The 24,574-nt window shown below is 41.2% G+C and overlaps 1 protein-coding gene across 3 annotated transcripts in view; it reads right to left on the bottom strand.

Moving 5' to 3' along the window:
- Nucleotides 1-24,574, bottom strand: part of PRICKLE1 (prickle planar cell polarity protein 1) — a 114,420-nt gene that overhangs the window by 41,390 nt on the left and 48,456 nt on the right. Inside the window, exon 2 of one of the 3 annotated variants that reach the window (XM_044226997.1) lies at nt 20,727-20,787. The exons of 1 other annotated variant lie outside the window; for it this stretch is intronic. The gene's annotated coding sequence lies outside the window, so the exon portion shown is untranslated. Of the gene's footprint in view, nt 1-20,726; nt 20,788-24,574 lie in introns of those variants that run through there. One more of the 3 variants, XM_044227000.1, reaches the window with a different exon arrangement.

Raw genomic sequence — 24,574 nt, forward strand, 5'->3', positions numbered from 1 at the left:
CTGGGGGAAAAGGTATGGAAATCCAGTATCTGTGAAAATGATTTAAAAGCTGACCTTTGAGATTCCCCAGCCTATTCGGGGAGATGTGTATTAGAGACATATATAAATAGGATTATTTCAAAGAAACTCAGGCACCTCCATGCAGGAAACGGGACACTAACTGGGGAAAAGGAGGCTAAATGGGGATTTCTTCGGGATCAAAGGTTAAGTTATAAGGCTTTCTTTATATTTCAAAGCAAGTGCCTGTGCTTTGTACACTCTGGGATGCCAAGGGTGTTTTAAAAACAAGCAAACAACCTCCTATGATTATAGGGAATCCTTTGTACATTGCAAAGAGCTTGGCAGATTGCTAAGGCCCCAAAAGACTTGTGAGGTCTAGGCAACTAGAATCTGCCTGCTTCTCCTTCGTTCCACCACGCTCCCCTCACTGGGGCTGAGTGTCCCTGCTTTGGTTCTTCGGAGGTTCCTGTCTCTGCTTCAACCCTAACGAGGTGCTGAATGCCCAGTAAGATGGTCCCCCTATAAACCAAATAAAAGGTTCGGACAAAGTCCCCAGAGAGTTGGATGCATCTTTTATGGTCAAGAAAGAATTTCGACATTTTAGTGAACCTGTGAAGCGGCCACCGTATTTACAGTGCCTCCCCCGCCCTCTCTGGGCGTCGCACTGCTCTGCTGGTTCTCCTGAGTGATTGAGCACCTCCCCCATTGGCCAGATGATTATTTTACGTGATCGCGTTGTTTGATCCTGGCCCCTGGCCCCTGGCCTCCTGCACCACGAGGTGTGCTGGCTCCACGGACAAAAGGATTTCTATCCATTTTGTGCATTGATGTCGCTCCCGAACCCGGTGCGTAATAGCTACTCAATTAGTATTTGTTACGTAAATGCCTGTTAGCAGCTGTGCTGGGCATTGGGGTATAAAGGACAGTACGAGCCGCTCTTGGCCCTGCAGTGATTCATGGTCTACTCCCTGTAGATGTTTATATATCTGCAACGCTTTCCTCGTTTTTAACGCCTCTCTCTTGGTCAAAGCTTTAATGTGTCTCTAAAAAAATTATTACACCACAAAACACGGTTACGATCTCATTATCTATTAGGAAGCTATTCAATTTAGTATCTGCAGTACCCCTAGACTATAACCGTTACAAAATGCATTTGTTGCTTTTCAAAATCCTTTGAGGCGTCATCATTGCAATAAAATAGTCCAACAGTTGCATGGTATACGAATATATCCCCAAATCATGAAACATTAATGATCTAATAAAAGCAATTAGTTTCACGTTGCAGCAACCGAAACTATGTCTTCTATTCTGGGATTTAAGAACCCTTTATTTTCTGCATTTCATATCTCCCTCTGTGTGCTCCAGGAAACCATTAGATTCCCCCACCAGATAGTTCTCTTATCTCATGGTTCTTCGGCAGGAGAAGAAAGACCCTCAATTTTTTTTTTCTTCCCCTGAATCTCTTGTCAGCGTTCCCATAAGAAATGGTTATCCAAATACCGCTTAATTACTGCCACAAAGAATGCTTTCACTAACACCTGCAGACCAATATTAACACCTTGGGAAATCCGAGGGCTGATGAGCTCAAATTAAATCTGAAAAATTTATCTATTACTTATTGTCAAAGGACTTATCAAATTGAAAGATCCACATTCCTAAAATAAAATGAGAACAGTCTTTGCCCATCCTGGCCGATTCCATTTGTTAAAATTTAGTTTCACAGCTGAATTTACACTGAAATTTCATGCTGAAATTAGGCAGGCACGTGGTTTAAAAGCCAAACAATTCTAAAAAGCTTGTTCCGAAAAAACATCAGTCTCGTTTCTCTCCTGTTTTGCTTCCCCAAAGCAACCACGTTCATCTCTTTGTACTGATTCTTTTACTGTTTATTTGCACTTATTCTAGATAGAAGACAGATTACTACTTTGATTTCTTTCTCTTTCTTTTCCTCCTTTTTTAGATTTATGGATTTATTTATTTATGAGAAAGCGCGCATGAGCAGGGAGAGGGGCAGAGGGAGAGAAAGAATCCCAAGCAGGCCCCACACCCAACACAGAGCCTGACTCAGGGCTCCATCTCCTGACCCTGAGATCATGACCTGAGTCAAAATCAAGAGTCAGACCCTTAACCGAATGAGCCACCCAGGTGCCACGCTTCTTTCTTCTTATTAAAAACACACATTTTCTATTAACTTCCACCCTCACTCTATCCCATGTCCCTTTCATGGGCGGTTAACTTCTTAACACCTTGCAGGCCCACTTTTCCATTTATGTGCCTTTAACCTCAACTGATGCTTTGGCAGACTAATGAATTCTAAGCCTGAACTGATTTCTCCTGAGAATTCTGGAGGTACTGCTCTGCTGTCTCCTCTACCTTTTAGTGTTGTCATTGTGATTTTTCATATTTTACATGAAACCTGTTTGTTTTTTCCTCTGTGGAAGGGTATAAAACCTTTTATGCCCCTTGTATTCTAAAATTAACTCTAAAATGTGCCTCTTTTCAAACACTGCACTAGGGATTTGGTGAGCTTCTCAATCCAGAAATCCATGTCTTACAGTTTGGAAAATGTATGGAATTATCTCTTTGATAATATCCTTTCCTTCATTTTCTCCTCCTATTTAGATGCTAGTTCCCTAAACCAGACTTCTAATTTTCTCACCTTTTTTCTCCTGTCTTGCATTTCTCAGTGTTTTTTACTTTCTAGGAAATTTCCTACCACTGTTGCTTCCAAGATTTCCAGTGAATGGTTTCCATTTTAAATTTTTCTTTCTTTTTTTAAAATTTATTTGACAGAGAGAACACAAGTAGGAAGAGAGGCAGGCAGAGAGGGAGGGAGAAGCAGGCTCCCTGCAGAGCAGAGAGCCCAGTGCAGGGCTTGATCCCAGGATTCTGAGATCATGACCTGAGCCAAAGACAGAGGCTTAACCCACTAAGCCACCCAGGCGCCCCTCTCATTTTAAATTTCTAAGCGCTCCTTTGTTTGCCCATGAAGTTTCCTTATTTGTAGCATTCTGTTCTTGTTTACTGGGTACAATATAGTCTCCTTTCTCAGATGATATTAAGTATACATTTAAGGGGATTTCTCCTTAAATTATCTATTATCTCTCTCTACTCATTTCATATTAGATATCTCTTCCAATGTCTGATGATCCTTGGGTATCTGTTCACATTTTAAGATTTTATTTATTTCTCCAAAGCAGAGAGAGAGTGACCACAGGCAGAGGGAGAAGCAGACCCCCAGCTAAGCAAAGAGCCTGATGTGGGACTCGATCCCAGGACCCTGAGATCATGACCTGAGCCAAAGGCAGATGCTTAACCCACTAAGCCACCAGGTGTCCCTATCTGTTCATATTTCACTGAAAATCTGATTGCAAGCTGGAGAATGGGGACTGGGAAAGGGAGACTTTCAATTCTGTCTTCACTCTAAACTAAGATAATACAGCTTGGGCTGTTTCTTTGGGGAATTCCCAAAGTCAGTATCTTTAGTTTTGTGTCATCTTTACCCCCTATTCCGCTGACCAGATTCTCCAGAGAAGGCCTTCCTGTCTAAAGGGTGAAACCTGGATGGACAATGTGGAGGAGGCCTGCTACCCGACTGCTCTGGTTTTGGTTAGGTACCCCTCCCTCCACTGCCTCACAAGAAGACAGCCTCTGTTCTACCTTCACCTAAGCATGAGACTTCTTGAGCCTTTGGGAGTTCTGTGGTATAACTTAGGTTGCTTCTCAACTTTCTTCACTTCTCTATTAGGATCTACCTTCTTAGGTCCTCTAAGTCAGTTACTACTAATTCTCCCCTTTTCAGCCTCCAAACTTGTTATCTTCTTCTTCCCCATGCTTCTCACCTGTGTGGGTCATCTCCTTTTAAAAATAATTTCTTTACTGTCATTTCAGTGAAATTTTGAAAGAGGATAGAGCCAAATGTGTATATCCAATCTGTTATCTTAACCAGAGTTCCTTGTTTCATTTCTTCCACGGGCTGGTTCCATCTCCAGCCACCAGGCTCACTTGCCTCCTTCAGACTCAAGGACACCTTGCAGCCCCTGAGGTCTTAGTCTGAAGGGAGAGGAGAGGAATTTCAGTTGATAAAAGGCAAATGCAGCCTTCAATACTTAACCAGGCACTTAAGAAGAGTGGGGTATTTTCTTTGGTAGTCTGAAGGGTGTTTTTTCTATCGTAGATGGATTTCTTTCCGCACACCAGACAGACATGAATTTCTGGAGTTTGGGGTGGGAATTAAAAAGTCTCAGGAAGTCTCTTCTGGATTTGAGCTTGTAATTCTAAAAATAAGAGAATTTAAAGCTCAGTCTAATACCACGCTTTCATTTCATTAGCATGAAAACTAGTTTTACTGTAGATATTGGCTAAATTAAAAGCATCAAACATTTTTGATAACACTATAATTGCTTGCCTTCTAATGAGACTGATTTTCTGCACCCTGGAGAATTTCTCATTTTTTCAACCAGAGTGTCTTTTCCTAATAAGCACAAACAATAAGTATACAACATGCTGAAATCCATATGTTGTGGATTTATTTTTTAACGAAGCAAAGTTATTTAAGTTCTGACACTAACAACAGCTGCCATCTCAATTTGAAAGTGTTAAAAATAGCTCAGTGTCCTTAATTTTCCTATATTTGTCCTTGCATCTGTCTTCCAATTTTAAAACTAAAGTCCTATTGAATTCACCAATATAAAAGTTATAAGATGAATTTTAATCCTATTTTTTAAATCCTATTTTTATCTAAAACCAAACTATATTTAACATTATCTAGTTAAATATCTTGAAATGTATGTGGCAGTCATCTTCTGGCTGAGGCAGGAATAATACATCTTCTGTTTCTCAAAAAGCCAGCAATCATGTTGGTTTTATCATTTATCAGAAGGGGAGCCTCTGATAAATGAAACGTTATTCTTATTCACAAGATAACCTTCCAGTCTTGGTTCATTGAACAGCTCTGCTCTTTGCCGGTTGTGCTACCCTCCATTTCCTAGTCTCTAAAACAGGGGCAACAGTAGCATCTACTTTGTGATGTCGTCGCTATAGGCAGTAAGAGGATGACACACACAAAATCCCTATGTCTCCCATGAAATGCACTGTGGCTTCATAATCAGTAATTCTCTGCTTTATTTGGGAAAGTCAGATCCAAAATGTTGAAAGAAGGGTTACATCATTTCTCTGTTGTGGTACACGACCCTCAATGAGTAATCATTATCATCGTTAATACTGAAAAATATCTTCCATGTAACAAATTCTTTTTTTTCCCAGCATGAAGTATCAGAGGGAGAGGGAGAGGGAGACAGAATCTTAAGCCGACTCCATGCCCTGTGTGGATCCCGACTTGGGGCTTGATCTCATAACGCGGAGATCATGGCCTGAGCCAGAAATCAAGAGTCAGATGCTTAACCGACTGAGCCACCAGGTGCCCCATGTGATAAATTCTTTTTTTTTTTTTTAAAGATTATTTATTTATTTATTTGACAGAAAGAGATCACAAGTAGGCAGAGAAGCAAGCAGAGAGAGAGGAAGGGAAGCAGGCTCCCTGCTGAGCAGAGAGCCCGATGCAGGACTCGATCCCAGGACCCTGAAATCATGACCTGAGCCAAAGGCAGCGGCTTAACCACTGAGCCACCCAGGAGCCCCATGTGATAAATTCTTAATAGCATTTTTCTCACAGTGTTTTCCAGGGAACTAAACTGTTGCCTCTACTGTTGGTTAATAGGTATTTACTGAATTTTTAGAACTAGCTTTCGGCTTTTAACAAATAGAAGATATTAAAAAAAAAAAAATAGAAGACCTATTTCAGACCTTTGTGGCCCAATGTCCTTAATCAATGCCATCCCCCTTCTCTGATCTGGGTGAGCAAATATTGATCCGTGGTTGTGAAGGTTAACAAGATAGCATTCTTACACTTAGTAAAGTGACCTATTCTTTGGATTAATCCATATCTGGATGAACTTTTACACCAAAGTAGGCTCTGTAATTCTAAACCAGGTGAGGAAGCATCTGTAGAAGGAGTAGCTAAAAGGGGTGGAGTGAAGTTAGGCACCTTAAAAACAAAGCTGAACTCTGACCCATGGCTTTGAGTGTTTTAATCCAACAGTGACTTTATATAGCAATTCAGATGCCATCAATGGAAGACCTATGTGTTTAGCAACACAGGCATACGCTTTAAAGAACAGCTGAGAAATTCTGACCTCAGCCATCATTTCTCATCTCCCTTGTCCCTCCCAGGAGCAGGAGTCCAGCATACCGTATTTCAGACCGCAACACCGCCTGCCCCTCCTGCTGAAGTGGTCCCCCTTCCCACCACCGCTGCTTTATGTTGGGTAACCATCAGTCCCATGTGGCTCCGGAACATCTTAGCTGGTGTCTGTTTTTCAGGCAGTTACTGACAGCACCCTCTCCCACCCTCTCAACTGTCCAGGTTTGGATGACAAAATATAAGGTCACCCGAATCTACGGGTCACCAGATCTATGGAGTATGTGTACTCACTGAAGTAAGGAAACTGTATGGAATTTCCACAGGAACACGGATGAGGTCCCTATTGCACATGGGCCACTGAACCCCTCACCATGCTCGTCCAACAGAACCTGAACTATGGAAAAGAAACATGCAGGACCTTGGCAGATGATGGCCATGAGACTATTAACACATAGTGGACTTCGCAGGAGGATAGTTAGAATGCTAACTCTCCCATTTACCAACTTCATGATGGGGAGCCCATCATTTCACTTTCTCTTAGCCTCTGTTTCCTCAAGTATGCAATGGAAATGTCAATGTTTCCTCAACTATGCAATCCAAATGTCAAATTTCCTTCACCACCTTGGGAGGGGGATTAAATGAGATGATGCATGGAAAGCACTTAGCACAGTGGGGAGATAGTATGAACAAGGTCAAAGGCAAAGGGCTCTTTATATTGTTTTAATTTGATTGAGGCTTCCCCTTAGTTCATGTGTTATCTACATTAACAGTACATTTTCAATTTGAAATATTTTTAATTTTAAAAAGTTCTTTAATTTAGGCAGAGCGTCAAACTATTGATTGAATTTGGGTGCTTAACAATAGTAAGGTATTACAAATCTGAACAGAAGCTTTAAAGAAATTTCAGTATGTGCTCAATCCGAATCAGATGTAATGTCATGGTATGTATTGACATCTACTGAGAGAAGGACAAATGAATTAAAGATAAACCTTAAAATCCATCAAGGTAATTTCTAGTGTATTAATATAAATATAAGTTATATAATTAAAAGTCAAAATATGAGAGTAAACATATTAAAAGCTTATTTTGAAAAAATTATATTTCTTTACTAATTATACATTTAATGGGTGAAGGAAATACATTTAAAATTAAAAGGTAATTAAAAAAATTAAAAGGTAATTCAATCTCAAAATGGTTGTGAACAAAATCTAGTTAAAAGTGGTAACAGTTATGGGCGCCTGGGTGGCTTAGTGGGTTAAATCCTCTGCCCTCGGCTCAGGTCATGGTCTCAGGGTCCTGGGATCAAGGCTCACACCCGGCTCTCTGCTCCGCAGGGAGCCTGCTTCCCACCCCACCCCTCACCTGCCTCTCTGCCTACTTGTGATCTCTCTTTCTCTGTCAGATAAATAATAGAATAAAACCTTAAAAACAAAAAAGTGGTAACAGCAAGGGTGCCTGAGTGGCTCAGTCATTGAATGTCTGCCTTCTGCTCAGGTCATGATCCCAGGGTCCTGGGATTGAGCTGGGCATCAGGCTCCCTGCTTTGCTGGAAGCCTGCTTCTCCCTCTCCCACTCCACTTCCTCTGCTTGTGTTCCTTGTCTTGCTATGTAGCTCTCTGTCAAAAAAATAAATAAAATCTTTAAAAAAGGGGGGGGGTGGTAACAGCAGAAATTAAACAACCAGGCAAAATTTAGCAGAAATGCTCTTGAAATCTGTCCCATTTCTCTCAGCACTGAAAAACGTCTCCTATGAAGACTGTATCCATATAAACAATGACAAGTAAGACAATTACTCTGAGAACAAGCTAATTTGGTTTTAGTTGTATCAATACTTCAAGTGAAATGACGGATTTTTAGGACTGCCACTTTCTACTTCACTTATCCAACTAGAATAACGTGGAATTATTTCACATTATTATGTGGACTATCGTCCATTTATAGTAAGACCAGAACAAAGTGGCTCAAATTTGACGATTTCTTTTTTCTTCTCATATAATTCAGGCTGTATCTTAGCCTTGAAATTTGCAAGTTAGGTATTGTAAATCTGGTTTCCAAATTATATCACAGCGCAAGCCACAGAATTACCACCTAAATGTGCCAAGAGAAAGGGTATTTATCTCTATCTTGTTTTAATAAATGTAACATACAGTAAAAAAATATTCTAAAATTTTGAAAATAAGAGCTGTGTACCTCTGAAGCTAAGATGGCCTTGGTCACATTCATACTCCTTTCCTTAGCCCTGCCAGTGGCATTCTGCCCCGGGAAACCCACCAGTGCATCAAGTGAGTTTTGCTACTTTGTTGGCTGGACAACGTTTTGTTTTTTCCCATTAGCAAAGAGAATCTTTCTTTAAAGCAAGGAATTGGCAGTTATTTTTAAAGCGGATATATTACATAAATTTGATCTTAAGGGATCAAGCAATTTTCAGTGAACTCCCTTGAAGAAAGCAAGCTTTGTTGTTCCTCTGTCCATTTTATCCCTGGCCACTTTAATAGAAGGACTTTAACAGGAGGACTACCCCAAAGCAGTTCATATTAGTTAAAAAAAAAAACAACCCTCTGAGAATAAAAAAAAAGTTGATTCTAAGAGTTTTTAAGTTGATTCTAAGAGTTTTTAAGTCACCTTTAAACTTGGAATAGGCATTTAAATGTTAACCCAAATGCCGATTTTCCAAATTTTCTTCAAGCCCAATGAGTACAGGGCCAACTCTTGAAGTTTGAACAAGATATGGGGAACTGGGTCTTTTCGTGCTACTTTACAGTGGGGTCATATTTCAACAAACTATTTTTCAGGCTAGGGCATTTGTTCCCAACTTTGTCGGAAATGATTAAGTTGATATTCGCCACCTCTCTGGAGTCTTCAAACAACCAAAAAGAAAAGGAGGGACACTAAGAGGAACAATGGATTTTCACACACATCTTTCACATACTCAGTGTTTCAGATGGCTCAAGAAATGCCCAATTATAAATACAAGCCCTCTAGGTGTATTAAAGGGTAAAAATCTAGGGTCACATTATGTAGTACAGGTGGAAATACAGCTATAAACACAGAACAGGTGATTTGGATAAGCCTGTAACTTTTATCTATATGCAAACTTATCCAGTAAGACTCTCCTATCCCATACTTAAACAAAATTAAACCTTGTCAACCACAAAGTTCAGAATAAAGATCTTTGATGTCAAACATAGCATTCTGAAGCAAGTTTTTATTAACTAGGCATTTTGTAAATAACATTTATCTTCAAAGTACCAAACACAGGGCCCATTCCCAGGTAAATGGTAAGTGGTTAGGAACAACTGGGTTGAATTAATTTATGACCCTAAACATTTTTTCCTCTGAAATATATTTTAACACTTTAATTGAATTGACCATGGCTTCATTGAGCTAATCAAAGGCACTTCCTATCTTTAAGCTAATTTTATTTCCACCAAAATGATCTATGCAATACATGTAATTTGAAACAGCAAGTACATCTATAATACAGAAGCTCTCTAAAATGTGTTTTGTATAGAGTGTTTGAGTATGAAAATCAAAGCTACTCTAGAGCACTGTATATTTTAGAAAAACAAGGGACCAGTAAGTGCAAGCACCCGAATTTTAGCTATGGGATCTTGATTTTTTTTCCATAATCTTTCTACTAATTCAATAGATTTAAAGTATTCCTAAAATAACAGAAGAACCAAAGTTAAGCCACTGAGTAAAAAGTGTCAATAATAGCATTATTAAATTTTTAAAATTTATCTTAAAATTCTCCTGTATCAGTTATGATCCTTTTTAGAATAGATGTTTGTTTGAAAGATAGTGAGGCATGGTGGTTAAGGAGATGTGTTCCGGAATCACTGAGACTTGGTTCATATGGCAGCTTTGCCACTCACTAGTTATGTCACCTCCCCTGCCTTCATTTTCTGTTGTCTAAGATGGGGACAATAATAGCACCTACGTCATAAAGTTGTTGATAGTTCATAAACCACTATGCCTACCACATTATTTGCTCAATGGATGTGAAATGTCATTATTACCAGTACACCAAGTCCATTACCAAGGATAAGGAGGGACAGAACACCTCTTCCCGACAACACAGTGCAAAGCATTTAAGCTGTCTTCTGTTTGAAACAGAGTTATGGGATCTTAAGTATATGGAAACATGCAGCAGAGTCCTCTAGGATTTTAAAATGCTAACAAATACAGTGCAAAACCAAGATGATCATATCTTCTTTTAAAGATTTATTTATTTATCTTAGAGGTGATGGGTGGGCAGAGGGAGAGGAAGAGAATCCCTAGCAGACTCCCTGCTTAGCAAGGAGCCCAACCCAGGGCTCAATCTCACAACCCTCAGATCATGACCTGACCTGAAACCAAGAGTTAGACACTTAACCGACTGAGCCAAGATGGTCATATCTTTTTTTTTTTTTTTTTAAAGATTCTACTTATTTATTTGACAGAAAAAGAGTAGGCAGACAAGTAGGCAGAGAGGCAGGCAGAGACAGAGGGAGAAGCAGGCTCCCCGCTGACCAGGGAGCCCGATGCGGGGCTCGATCCTAGGACTCTGAGATCATGACCTGAGCCAAAGGCAGAGGCTTAACCCACTGAGCCACCCAGGTGCCCCCCCAGGTGGTCATATCTTAATGAAACCTCTGATCCAGGCTGAACTCAATTGGTGGGATATGCGGGCAAAAACTCAGGCCTGAGATGCATTCACATATATTTCTCAGCACTTTCCTAGACCCTAAGTGACAAAAATAATTTCAAAAAACAGATCTGTATTTAAATACAGATAATCTGGTAGGGGAGAGGCACTATTATAATCTTGTGCAATGTTACAGGGGTCAGAGGACAGAAGACAAACTGTTGAGAGAATCAGGAGAAGCCTCAAGAGGACACTGGAACTGAATTGGAAGATGAGCAGTTAATGTACAGGGCGAAAGACTGATAGAAAGGTCTGTTAGGAACAAGGAGGACAAATCTGGGCATTTTCCTACCTGGAGAGGTAAAGAGGTTCCATGGGCACAAATGCAAAAATGGTGGATAGAGATGCCTGCAGGAGTGGGCTGGGACCACTCTGCTAGGGCCTTGCTGGTGAACTCTGCTGAGTAGTGACCTACTGGCATGTTCTGGCAGGGCCAAGCCATGATCAAAATTGCCTTCTAGCACAGTGACCATGGTCACAGTATAGAAAATGGGTCAGGAGTATAGAAAGACCACTTAGGAAGCTGTGACATGATGGGTGATGGTGCCTTAAGTAGGGTGGAATGACAGGATGATTTGAAGAGCACTTCCCAGGTAGAACCAATAGCTTACAGTGCTTGAGGTGACGCAGGAGTGACAGTCAAAGATAATGTGTCCAATGTCAAGCTGAGGACAAGCACCATTGCTATACATTTAGGTGACTAAATCAATGAAGAAAGGAGAAGAGAAGTCACGTGGGGCCATAAGGAAGTGTAGAATCTAAGGGTATACTTCTCCTTCTCCCCTCTTTCCATGGTGAAAGTCAAGATGGAACTCAAGATTCACTTAGCAGGCAACGCGAGGAAGCACTTCTAAAAGCCTGGTTCACAGTAACAACAATTATTCAAACTTCACTGGGAGTCCCCCAAGACCTAGTTTGGGTCTGGCACAGAGAGGGCACTTAATAATTAACAGCTATTCATTGGCTTTGTTAAGCAGAAAGTGAATAAAGGAGTGGACGGTGTCTCAAAAAAAAAAAAAAAAAAAATCACCTGAATCTTCTGACTCCTCCTGCGTCTTGACTTCTTCATTTATAAAATGGAGATGAAGAAGAGGCGCGCTTGGCTGGCTCAGCCCATTAAGCACCTGACTTTGGCTCAGGTCATGATCTTGGGGTCCTGGGATTGAGCCCTGTGTCAGGCTCCCTGCTCAGTGGGGAGTCTGCTTGTCCCTATCCCCCTGCCCCTCCTCCCACTCATACTCTCTTTCTCAACTAAATAAATAAAAATTTTTCTTTTTTTTTTTTTAAAAGATTTTATTTATTTATTTGACAGACAGAGATCACAAGTAGGCAGAGAGGCAGGCAGAGAGAGGAGGAAGCAGGCTCCCCGCTGAGCAGAGAGCCCGATGTGGGGCTCGATCCCAGGACCCTGGGATCATGACCTGAGCCGAAAGCAGAGGCTTTAACCCACTGAGCCACCCAGGCGCCCCAAATAAAAATTTTTCTTAAAAAAGAAAATGTTAGAGGGGCACATGGGTGGCTCAGTGGGTTAAAGTCTCTGCCTTCGGCTCAGGTCATGGTCCTGGGGTCCTGGGATCAAGCCCTGCATCGGGCTCTCTGCTTGGTGGGAAGCCTGCTTACCCCTCTCTCTCTCTGCCTACTTGTGATGTCTGTCTGTCAAATAAATAAATAAAATCTTTAAAAAAATGCTAGAAATTAAAGAAAATTTATAAAATAAATAGGACATGATCAAGAAGTATTTATGTTGGGAAAAAATGGTTACTAATTCTGTATCTAATGATATAAAATCTATTACATATTTTATACATATGCCATACTATTTCATGTCTAAGTTTTTAGTACCTTTTGCCATAAAGCAATTAAACAAAAAGAATAAAGTTCAAGTTTTCTCAAAGGTATATGGGAACACTAAATTTGTGCATAAGTCTCAACTATAGCAAGGAAAAATACTTGTGTCAAGAGGGCTCTTAGATTTTGAGAAAAATGGAACATCTACAAGAAGTCTTCATGTTTAAAAAGAAAAGAATGTAGGACAGCCTGCCTTTACATCTACCTTTAGATGTCATTTCATAATAAAACAATCATTTTTCAGATCTTAGGTAGTTTGAAAATTTTAGATGCTTGTATTACAATTTTGATTTGCCAGAAATTTTTATATTCTATCAACGAGGCACAATTTGATGTATTCAGAAATGTTTGAAAAACAACATTCTCCCCTCATTTGCGATCTCACTTCCTGTGATTTCCACTACCCATGGTCAGCAGGGTCCAGAAGCAGATGGTCCTCCTTGTGACACATCGCCCGAGGGTCGACAGTAGCCTCACACTGCATCACAGAGCCTAGGTCCTTCACCTCACTTTATCATCTATCATCTCAAGAAGGGTGAGGACAGTACAATGAGACATTTTGACAGAGACCACATTTATATAACTCATTATGGTATGTTATTATAATTGGTCAGTTTTATTATTAGTTATTATTGTTAATCTCATACTGTCCCCAATTTATAACTTAAACTTTATCCTAGGTAGGTATGTGCCGGAAAAAATAGTATACCTAGGGTTTGATCCTATCCATGGTTTCAGGAATCTATCAAAGTCTTGGAATATATCCCCTGTGGATAAGGTTGGACTACTGTGTAACAGCTAAACTCCATTTGTTTTTGTTTTTTTACTTAGTTTTTTAAAAAAATGTGACTGATTGATTGATTGATTGATTGATTTGAAAGCGAGCAGGAAGAGGGACAGAGGGAGAATCTCAAGCAGATTAAGCTGAGTGTGTAGCCCGACTCTGGGCTTGATGACACGACCCTGAGATCATGACCTGAGCCAAAATCAGGAGTCGGATGCTTAACCGACTGAGCACCACCCCCAGTGCCCCAACAGCTAAACTCCATTTGCTATCCTATAGTCCATGCTCAGAAACTATCCACTGACACAGCTCTTAGAATGGCCCCAATCCAGAACACTGACAACAAGTGCTGGTAAGAATGTGGAGCAGGAGCTCTCAGATCCTTGCTGCTGGGAATCTCAGATCATTGCTGCTGCGAATCAGAACTAAAAGAAAGGAGCTATGAAGCCATGAAAAGACATGGAGGAAACCAAAATGCACCTTACTAAGTGAAAGAAGCCAATCTGAAAAGGCTACCTACTCTATGATCCCAACTGCGTGACACTACAGAAAAGACAAAAGTACAGAGACAGTAGGAAGATCAGAGGTTGCCAGGGACTTGAGGGGAGGGATGAACAGGCAGACCACAGAGGATTTTGAGGGCAGTGAAAAAATTCTGTGTGATACTCTAATGACGGATACATGTCATTGCACACTTAAACCCAGAGAATGTACAGCCCCAGAGTGAACTCCAGTGGAAACTACAGACATGGGGGGTGACAGTGTGTCCGTGGGGGTTCCTCAGCTGTAACCAATGTCTTGCTTTAGTGAGGGATGCTGACTGTGGGTGTGGGTGTGGGGGCAGAACGGATATAGGACATCCCTGTACTTTAAAGTCGGCGGTGAACCTCAAACTGCTATGAAAAAAATAAGATTTTTTTTTAAAAAAAATCTATTGAACGTGTGAACGACATCAAGAAATAATCACCACATCCCTGAGGTGGAGATGTGAGCTGTGTGATAAATGTGTGGGGGAGCTGTGCTGTTTAAGTTTGAAAAAGGACTGCGCAACTTCTTCTCCATCCTCCCGGTTGGGAAGAGTCCTTTTCTAACACCTCAGATAAATCAGGTGGAAACTAAGAGATGACTCTGCCTCTCGATTCCCCCTGCTAGAAACAGCCCCTCTGTCTTTGTAGTGAACAAATGTGTTAGATTTAGACTTTTTGCTCTGTGGCATTACACATGGAAACGTTTACAAAATTACACTAAAATAAATGGCAGGTCTTTTTTTTTTTAAATTAGGAAAAATACCTAGCCCTTCAAAACTAGATATTTTACTTTGATTTTATTTGTAGTCAAAATATTTCTCTGGAAGCATTTTCTATAGTCTTCATTACTCAATTAAACCTGTTCCTATGCAACTTTCATGTCACCAGCACATGATAATCCTGCAGATGGCAAAGGTTTAATACCGAATTAAACTAAGCTATTAATTATATACACAAGTTAAAAGAAATCTAAATGAACGACCTTTTAAATTCTTTTTTCATACTTCTAATAGGCAAAAATGGCAGCTGCTCATCTGCTTCCAAGCTGGAGGAAGAGAAAGGATGAAGCTTTTGTACTTCACTACTTGTTTGCTTGAAATAAAAGAGTAACGTTTTATTTCAAAACGTTACTCTTTTATTTCAAATGCCAACACAGGGTATCACGTAAGATGTGATTCTGAGGGGCGCCTGGATGGCTCAGTCGGTTAAGTGGCTGCCTTCAGCTCAGGTCATGATCCTGGGGTCCAGGGATCGAGCCCTGCATTGAGCCCTCATCGGGCTCCTTCTCCCTCTACCTCTGCTCCATCCCCTACCACACCCCCACCCCTGCTCATTCTCTCTCATGGTCTCTGTCTCTCCATTACTCGGTCTCAAAAAAATTTAAAAAATTTTTTTTTAAAAATTAAAAAAAAATTTTTTAATGTGAATTATTACAGAAGCCAGGTCATCTCACATCTACCGCCTATATCTGATCTGAAATGAAAACCTATCCCACTCTGTAATATTCTGCACTGAATGTGTATTAACTGAGAGGCAGATCATGAAGGATGTAGCTGGTGTTCACTGAAGACACATTCTGAAATTAATAAAGGGAAGGACCCTCTTTCTCAGTCAGATGGCAAAGATGGGAAAATCTTACTGCAAATTAGAAATAAAAGAGCTTTGTAAATATTTTTTTTTGGATGATTAACTACTCCAGGGGAGGATAAAACAAAGCAAGTAAATAATAATCCCAAACGTATAGATGATAGACTGTCATACAACATTATCTTTAGGACTTAGTTATTTTCGTGTGTGTGGTTCTGAATACTCTTCTATTGAAAATTAGTCTTCTGTTCTCACTCATAAGGAGAAAAATCCAGCTTGGCATTTCTGCTAAGAGGTGGGAAGGCTGATTCTTCATTCTTTAGACACATACTTAGGAAAAAGGAAGAATTTACCAAATTGGATTACATTATGGATTTTTCTTTCTTCTTCCAATAGTGGACAATGTAATTTGTTATTTTATTTTAAAGATTTTATTTAGTTGACACAGAGTGAGAGAGAAAGCATGAGCAAGGGGGACCAGAGAGGAGGGAGAAGCAGGCTCCCCACTGAGCAGGGAACCTGATGTGGGGCTTGATCCCAGGACCTGAGTGGAAGGATCATGACCTGAGTGGAAGGCAGATGCTTAACCAACTAAGCCACCCAGGCACCCCCGTTATTTATTATTTTAAATGAAACATTGACAGAGAACCAGAAACTCTCCATCTTATACTTTAGAATGGCATGAATCATTCCCCCTAAATTATATCCCAGTCACTATCTGGTTCAATAAATCCTCAACAATATTAAGTTATTGAATCAAACATAAGCTCTAGTTCTTGAACTGGCATTTTCTTCAATAATACTCAGGGGATGAGGAAGAGGGTTCAGCAACTCCTGAAGGTTTCTGACATTTTTCCTTAGGATCCCTGAGATACCTAAGAAAAATACAAAATACAATAATCCGAAGGAAGGAAGGAAGGAGGGCTTAACAGAGTCTCTATTGGCCACATGATGCAAAAATGTCAGTGTATTTTATCCAGTTAATATTACAAGAAAAGTACAACTGTGTTCATCAAATATATGCTCTAGAGCTAAATATCCTAAGGCTTTTTTTTTTTTTTAAGATTTTATGTATTTATTTGACAGAGAGAAATCACAAGTAGATGGAGAGGCAGGCAGAGAGAGAGAGAGGGAAGCAGGCTCCCTGCTGAGCAGAGAGCCCGATGCGGGACTCGATCCCAGGACACTGAGATCATGACCTGAGCCGAAGGCAGCGGCTTAACCCACTGAGCCACCCAGGCACCCCAAGGCTTTGTTTTTTTAATATACAGTGACAAATAGTGTTAAATAGTGTTTATGCAAAATAATAAATCAAATACACTGGACCTCAGATAAATGATCTTTTTTTTAAAAAAAATATTTTATTTATTTATTTATTTGACAGACAGAGATCACAAATAGGCAGAGAGGCAGGCAGAGAGGAGGAAGCAGGCAGAGAGGAGGAAGCAGGCTCCCCGCAGAGCAGAGAGCCCGATGTGGGGCTCGATCCGAGGAGCCTGAAATCATGACCCGAGCCGAAGGCAGCGGCCCAACCCACTGAGCCACCCAGGCACCCCAGATAAATGATCTTTTAAGCTCACCCCCACCCCACGGTAATATTACAAAGACAAATCAGAAAGGTTTCAAAATGTATACATTGTGTATCTTTTCCTTTTCAGTTAGGTCTACAATCAACAACCTAAAGTGAATGCATTTTAATTTAGGAGGGAGTATAATGCTGAATTCTAGCCCTTAATACTTTAGAATTCACATAAACCATGAAAATTTAGAGCAGGCTTTTCAAAAGTTTAGTCACAGCTAAATTAAATTAATTTGAATAGAGTTGTTACAGGCATTTTTGAGTCAATGTAAAATGAGCAACTGCTAATGACCAGAATCATATCTTTCTCTACAAGGAAAATTATAACTAATAAGAAGCAAAAGCATTACTCCTTCCTTACCCCCCCCCACTCCCCTCCCTTGATTTATATATTTGAGAGAGAAAGAAAGAGACAGCACAGATCACAGGAGCAGCGGGAGGGGCAGAGAGAGAAGCAGGCTCCCCACTGAACACAGAGGCTGATGTGGGACTCAATCGATCCCAGGACTCTGGGATCATGACCTGACCCCGAAGGCAGACACTTAACTAACTGACTGAGCCCCTCAGGCAACCCTTTTATTTCTTATTTCTTCATTTCTTTGTAACATCATCTCTCATTTAAAAATTTCCGCTCGGGCGCCTGGGTGGCTCAGTGGGTTAAGCCGCTGCCTTTGGCTCAGGTCATGATCTCAGGGTCCTGGGATCGAGTCCCGTATCGGGCTCTCTGCTCAGCAGGGAGCCTGCTTCCTCCTCTCTCTCTCTGCCTCCCTCTCTGCCTACTTGTGATCTCTGTCTGTCAAATAAACAAATAAAATCTTTAAAAAAAAAAATTTCCGCTCGTCCAGCAATTCTACCACCTCTAGCAGTAAATCCTAAGGTAACAATCAGAGATATGCAAGAAGATTCACATACAGGGTGTTCAGAAAGTAACTTTAGTACTAAAAAATAGGAAGCAACCTGAAGATTCAGTGTAATGGAACCAATCAAGAATTGGTTAAATAATTATATTCATGTAATATAAAGTCATACACCTATAAAATGATGCCACAGAACCAGAGCTGAACAAGAGAAAGAGAACATGAGTATTTTAACTTTAAATTTTCCAGTAGGCACATTTAAAAAAGCTAAAACAAACAAGTGAAATTAAATTATTAGTATATTTTACTTAACCCAATATTGCAACATATAATCAATAGGAAAATTAATGAGATATTCTCCTTTCTGTACTACCTTTGAAAACTTTGAAAACTATAAAACTCCTATGTCGAGGGCGGATGCTCCAGGGGCCCGGAGATCCGTCAACCGCAGAGCTTTGCAAAAAGGTGCCTGGCGATTTGCCAGAAGGTGTATCTAGAGTGACTGATTGTAAACAGGAAGTACTATCTATTGGGTGTTGAACTATTGCTATGCTGTGGGTACTTGGTAACAAGCTTAAGACTGGTGGATGCATATCGCTGTCTATGCTGATTGGCTTAGCTCCCCTATATAAGCGATGGCCATAGGAAATAAATGGCTCTTTTTTGAAACCCAACCAGGCGGAGGGTCGTTATTATCGCTGCTGGACGGCGATACTCCTATATTTATAGAACATCTTAACTCTACCTACTCACACCATTCTAGTGCTCAACAACCCATGTTTCCCGTGGTTGCAGCACTGAACAGTGCAGCTACAGACAATGTTTAGGCCTAGAAAATCATTAATAATATATTAAAATTTAAAAAAACATTATATGACATATGTACAGTATGATTTGAATTGTATGCCTGAAAAATTCATGAGTAGGAGAAAAAAAGCACAAAAGGGTATATACCAAAATGTTTAGTGTTATTCTGGAAAGCAGGATTATGGTTGTTCTCTTTTTTTTTTTCTTTTCCTGTATTTTCTACATGTTTGACAATAACCTGTATTATTTTGAAGTTCATAAATGACTCTTTTAATACCTTTCCATCAGCATTGATTAGATTGATTAAGTTTATGACTTTAGCCCTTCCCCTCTAAGAATGCAACCCCTGAAAAGTGAATTTGTTCTGTATTTCATACTAGTGAATACAAATTTCATTCTCCATAGAGAATCATTCACCACTACGAACAAGTTATATTTTCAGCACAAGCCCTAACATTTGCCCCTTAAATGTGGTGTGTGTAATTATAGTATAAGAACTGTGAGTAAATTATTTCATTGCCTGTTAAATAACTGTTTGTGAGGTCTAGACAACAATTATAAATAGCCATTATTTATAAAGTTCCCATTCAAAGCACTTGGGGAATGGTGTAATAAATAGGCAACATGACCTGCACCTCCTCATATTCCCAAATTGTACAAAAAAGGAGAAAATACATAAAACTGGCAAAGACGCTAAACACTGACAAAATCCACTTGGAAAAAGTGAGACTAAGCTGAAGCGGATGTTGCATGCCCAGCATCCTCCTGACACGGTGGAGATCTCGTCCGACTGACCTTCTTCACCGTGTTCCTCCTCCCCATGACACACACACACACACACACACACACACACACGGCTCTTCAGAAAAACTAGCCTACCTTTCTTCAGCCTTCTGTCTCAATATTCCCCCATCCCCAGCTGTGCACTGTCTGCTATGCTGGCGTCCCTCACTGTCTCCTCCACCAAGTTCCCGTGACCCTGAAGCAAAAACCATTTGATGTTAACTTATTTCTTGGAGAAATATTGACTTAGCTTCTACTTACTGCATAAAGTGGGACTCTGGGTGCGTAGAAGTACACAAAAATACAAAAATAATGACAGATTGTGGTAAGGACAATAAAGGAAAAGAAGAGGGAGCTGTGAAAGAAAATAATAGGTCAGGGGAACCTGGGTGGCTGGGTTGGTGAAGCATCTGCCTGGGCTCAGGTCATGATTTCAGGGTCCTGGATCAAACCCCATGTTGGGCTCCCTGCTCAGCGGGAAGCCTCCTTCTCCCTCTGCCTCTGCCCCTTCCCCCTGCTCATTCTCTTTCTCTCTCTCTCTGCCAAATAAATAAATAAAATCTTAAAAAAGAAAAAGAAAACAGTAGGTCAGAACTTGGCAGAAGATGAGGGGTAGTCAGGAAAGCCCTCTCCATTGACAAAGGACAAACCCACTGAGGAGACCTGACGGATGCCAGGTAGCCTGTGGGAAGAAACACTTCCCCCCAGGGATGCACGTGTTGACCCAGGGTGGATGGAGGCTCAGGTGAGTTCAGGAACCCCAGTGTTGGCTGGTACTGTAAGGGAAGAATGCCGGAGCCATTTCGGCCCATGGGTGCCAACAGTTTGCTAGCCGTGGCTTTTATTATGATTATTAATGACAGGAGCGACAGAGAAAATGTAGTAAGCATTTTCAATAAGCCAGACATAGGCTGAAAGCTTTAGACATAATAACAGATTAACTCCTTACAGCAGCTCTTTGGGGTAACTATTATTAAGTGCCTGAGAGGTTAGTAACTTGTCTGGAGGGACATGACTTATAAAGGGCAGGGCTGGGAGCTGCGGACACTAGGCAGAGTTCTTACCCTGTTCGTTGGATTGTCACTCCTTCCACGTGTTATACCCTGTTGTCTGCTGCTCCCAGAGCTGTGGGGAAAGGAACAGCTTTTTCAAAGAGGATACTGGAAGAAAAACAAAACAAAACAAAACAAAAAAGAAACTGAGATTTGTATTTCCAGAAGGATAGATCTACCTTATGGACATTAAAGACCAAATTTACTCACATCTAAACCACAGAGGAAGGACAAAGAAATGTGTATATTTGTATATATCTATGAAATGTGTATATCTATGGGTTTTGTCCTCCTAACATCCATTTTCCTTTTTCCTAGTAAAAACAATTTTCTTTGGAAACACATGCCTCCCCCACTCTCACTCTTTGGTGGTTTTAGTGGGGCAAACCCCACTGCTGGCCTCAAAACAGAGCACATGACCCTTCAAAGCAAGGCAACTGGAACATTCCATTCCCTTGGCCAGCAACTGGTTCAGAGGTGGTATGACTGATGGCCTGTGAGCTCACGCTGGGGCTTTCCTGAACTACTGAGGGAGCTATATCGTTACAGCGGCTGGAGTGCACACCTGCCTCCGTGCTGGACAAGGCGGGCTAAGAATGAACCAGGACAGGAGGAAAATATGCCTAGAGATGAAGAGACGGCGTCTTTCAGAATCACGGAGCGCATGGATTCAAACATGCTCAAAGCAATCTTGACTTCTAAACTTTTCAGTTGAATGAACCAACAAATTCTCTTCCTCAGAGAAGCCATTTTGACTTGGATTTTCAACCAGAAGGGACCCGCTATGGATCGGAGGCAGAGCAGAGTAGACAGAAATTATGGTCAAAGTAAGGCCAGTCTTAGCCAACATGGCAGGAAGGTGGCCAGAAAGATCCCCAATTTTATGGCCTTTGGAAAAACTGTCTGAGCAAGCCAGTGGTTGGAGTGGAACCGCTTTTCGTCCTCCTTGGAGGCAGGCAGCTAACGATATAGAAATGCAGGTGCATACAGCCTGGTCAACACATGCTTACTGGCTGCTTGAGTTGTGCCATACTTGCGCTAGGGGCAGGACGATCCTGACAAACATGGCCGCTTTCCTCCCGGGAGCCCATCAGCTACTCTAGAGGGCAGGGGCAGGACACACAGGTTAGCATGCCTGCATGATAATATACCTACACACTGAACACAGTGCAGTAAAATCAGCACTCAGTTAAAAAGAAATCTCTTGGGGCGCCTGGGTGGCTCAGTGGGTTAAGCCGCTGCCTTCGGCTCAGGTCATGATCTCAGGGTCCTGGGATCGAGTCCCGCATCGGGCTCTCTGCTCAGCAGGGAGCCTGCTTCCTCCTCTCTCTCTCTCTCTCTGCCTGCCTCTCTACCTACTTGTGATCTCTCTCTGTCAAATAAATAAAATAAAATATTAAAAAAAAAAAAAAGAAATCTCTTGGTTCTCTGGTCTAGACAGAAGTCTCTTCCACTGAACTATATAATGAAAGGCTTGATCCTGCAGAGGTCAAAAGATAAGGAGATCCGAAAGATGAACGCTCAGCATTAGCAGCTGTCCCACGAGCAGAAAGACTTAAGAACTGGAACTAAGGGGATCGGAATGCACTCCAGTCTGTTTCCAGAAATGAAGCTGCCAAAGAAAGAAATCAACACAGGAAACTGAGGACAGAATGTTAAGGAGGGACACCACAAGAGGGCCAGTATCAACAACACCTCCAGCTGCTGTAAAACCACATCAGCTCTGGGAACTTTCCTTGGCCTTTCCCAGCCTGAGATCCCTGTGGCTAACGTCTCCTCCTCACCAGTGACTGTATTTTCCCCAGATTGGTCCTACATCCAGCAATCTCCTTAGTGAGATTGGACATTTGCCAACCTCCCAAGCTCAGGCTCCAGTGCCCAGGAACTAAGCAAGAGCTCTGGCATCCTGCCTCCCTCCCTCTTGCGTGCCCCAGTCCTCAGCACTGGGAGTTCTTCATTGGGCCCTGCAAACTTGCTCAATCCTCTCTCCTGAATCCCTGAACACATGTGCAGAAGACCCCCGCTCCCAAGTTCCTGAATCCTGTGTATCCGGCTGAGATGCCACCAGCTCCCGTGGGCCCACAAATGGGCAGGTTGCTTCAGTGGCCCCTGAGCTCATCACTGTCTCCTTCTACCTCTTCCTATTCTCTTGCCCACCCTTTCATCTCTCAAATCTCTTCCATATGTGGTATGCACCTGTGTACCTCTCTGGCCTGTCTGCTAGCAAGACTCATGAAGTTTCATGCCCAAATCATGGCAAATTTAACCCATTTTTAGTGGCCGTGGGGGTACTGGTAAGTATACATATGATTAGCAATGCCCTTAAATCAAGTGGTAAAATTATATGTATCCACCTGTAGAGTTCTTTTGTTTTTCTTCTTTTTTATTTTTTAAGATTTATGTTAATCTCCACACCTAATACGGAGCTGGAACTCATCAGCCTAAGATCAAGAGCTCCACCAACTGAGCCAGCCAGGCGCCCCTCTTTTCACTTCTTATATTTACAAAATCTCAACATAAAGATCTTTCTTGGGATGCTGTTAAATTAAAACACCCCCCTCAACACAAATATGCCACTGATTTGTCTCTGTTTTCCTCTAGCTGGGGCCCGAGGGGAGACTATTCTTAAACAAATTTACAAAGGAACAAGAAAGAAAACAGAATAAAACAAAACCCCTGTAATACAGACCAACGCTAAGGGACTTGAGAAACAACTCCGTTTGGTTATCTGAGTATTCATTTAACCATCCTATTCATTCAGGCAACAAGTATTTAGAGAGTGTTTGCCATGTCTCAGTGAACTGCGCCTTAGGGATACAACAGGGGACAAGACATTTTCTGAATATTTCATATGTGCTGATGATCAAACCACGCTCTCCTCCTTTGTGGAGCCACTAATTAGTAAATCCATCTTTCATTCCTTCCTGCCTTGATGACTCTGCCCAGAATGTACTCTAAAAATGGCGTGTCGAGACTTGGCTGTTTCGAAGAAGCGTTCTTCCCACGGAAACAGTGCTGTGACAGTTACACTAAAATAAAAACTGTGAGATCACCTAATCCAAGCAATCATCTACAGATGAAAAGGTGCTCCATACAGTAGGCAGAGTGTGTTGAAACAGTATTTTATCTTTTGATTCTTAATCCAGTGTTCTCCTCCTGCACTGCCCAAAATGGTAGCCACTAGCCCCAGGCCACTGTTTAAATTTAGATTTGGAATTAAAAATTTAGTGCCTCAGCTGCACTACCTACATTTCGAATGCTCAGAAGCCATATAAGCTAGTGGCTATCACACTGGATGGCCAAAAAAAAAAAAAAAAAAGACTATTTCCATCATTGGAGAAAGTTCTATTGGACAATGCTGCAGGGTCTAAAACACTCTGCTTGCATTATTCTAGCTCAGTGTTTCTCACACTTTAACATGCATGGTATTCACCTGGGGATCTTGCTAGGATGCCGATTCTGATACAGTAGGTCAGGGGTGCGGTCTGAGATTCTCTGTCCTAATAAGCTCCAAGCAGGACTGCTCCAAGTGATCTATGGAGTATTAAGGTTCCAGCTCAGTATCACAGTGAATACTGCAAGTGTTAGTGTCTAATAGTTTAGTGCATACGATTTTTTGTCTTCCCAATTAGGTTTTAAACTCCTTACAAGAGAACACCTTAAGTTCTTCTTCACATTTCTCATCATGGACCACAGACTTCAGGGATGCCTGAGAGTCAGTTTTCCTGTCTACAGGTACATGATGTTTGGCACAGACTGCTTCAGTGTTACATATAAATACACTTTTTTTTTTTTTCTTAAGACATTAGGTCTCTATCCTTCAATTGAATGCCTTCAATTTCTTAAAAATAAGATACTGG

The sequence above is a fragment of the Neovison vison genome, chromosome 12, assembly GCF_020171115.1.
Source record: "Neovison vison isolate M4711 chromosome 12, ASM_NN_V1, whole genome shotgun sequence".
In the NCBI taxonomy this organism is placed as follows: domain Eukaryota; kingdom Metazoa; phylum Chordata; class Mammalia; order Carnivora; family Mustelidae; genus Neogale; species Neogale vison.